The sequence below is a fragment of the Cebus imitator genome, unplaced genomic scaffold (assembly GCF_001604975.1).
Source record: "Cebus imitator isolate Cc_AM_T3 unplaced genomic scaffold, Cebus_imitator-1.0 Scaffold348, whole genome shotgun sequence".
NCBI lineage: Eukaryota > Metazoa > Chordata > Mammalia > Primates > Cebidae > Cebus > Cebus imitator.
This window is the reverse complement of record NW_016107663.1, coordinates 193,350-194,368: the sequence shown is the minus strand read 5'-3', so window position 1 is coordinate 194,368 and position 1,019 is coordinate 193,350. Positions and strand designations below refer to the sequence as shown.

At 65.0% G+C, this 1,019-nt stretch overlaps 1 protein-coding gene across 2 annotated transcripts in view; it reads left to right on the top strand.

Moving 5' to 3' along the window:
- The first annotated feature begins 52 nt into the window (after positions 1 to 52).
- The window catches only part of RCCD1 (RCC1 domain containing 1), an 11,613-nt gene continuing 10,646 nt past the window's right edge, over positions 53 to 1,019 (top strand). Inside the window, exon 1 of one of the 2 annotated variants that reach the window (XM_037730514.1) lies at positions 53 to 82. The gene's annotated coding sequence lies outside the window, so the exon portion shown is untranslated. Of the gene's footprint in view, positions 83 to 388; positions 558 to 1,019 lie in introns of those variants that run through there. The other variant, XM_037730515.1, reaches the window with a different exon arrangement.

Below are 1,019 nucleotides of genomic sequence, written 5' to 3'. Positions count from 1 at the left end.
CCGAGGTGCCGAGGTGCCGAGGTGCCGAGGTGCCGAGGTGCCGAGGTGCCGAGGTGCCGAGGTGCCGAGGTTCCGGACTGCGGTTGGTGGCGGGGTCCGTCCGCCTTGGGGGTCACTCCGCGCCAGCCCTTCAGCTCGGGTCTCAATGCGCGTCCTCTCGGTGGTTCTGTTCTGAGCTGCATGGCCCGCGGGTGCCCGCAGGGGCAGGACCGTCTGGTCCAGCTTCTGCCTTGGCAACGCCCGCCGGAGGTTTCAGCCCATTTCACGGGCCTGGCGGCGGTGCCCCGGCCTAGACCTAGGGACCTCGGGCCCGGAGAGGCCCCGTGGGAAGGTGAACGGGGCTGCGGCCGCCGCGCCCCGAGGCCACGTCACTGCCCTTGCCGCCGATTGGCCGCCTGGCCCCGCGCGCTCTTCCAACTTTTTCTCCGCGGAGCTGTCGGTGCCGGCTGGGCGGGCGGCTGTTCCGAGGCGGCCGCTCTGCGCCGCGGCGTTTCCTCCAAGGCTGCCCACCGAAAGGACCTGCCGGAGAGGGTCGAGGGCATAGGGTCAAGGTAAAGGTCAGGGGCCCCCTTGTGTTGGAAGGGGGTTTAGGAGCCCAGGAGCTGGGGTCGCAGGAGAGACCCAAGATCTGACTTCAGAGGCCCGAAAATGCAATGGCGGTTCAGCCGGGGCGATGCGGCTCACGCCGGTAATCCCAACAGTTTGGGAAGCCGAGGCGGGTGGACCGCTCGAGCCCAGGAGTTCGAGACCAGCCTGGACAAGATACCGAGACCCCTGTCTCTATTCTATAAATAATAATAATAGGGCCGGGCGCGGTGGCTCAAGCCTGTAATCCCAGCACTTTGGGAGGCCGAGGCGGGTGGATCACGAGGTCAGGAGATCGAGACCATCCTGGTCAACATGGTGAAACCCTGTCTCTACTAAAAAAAAAAATACAAAAAATGAGCTGGGCATGGTGGCGCGTGCCTGTAATCCCAGCTACTCAGGAGGCTGAGGCAGGAGAATTGCCTGAACCCAGG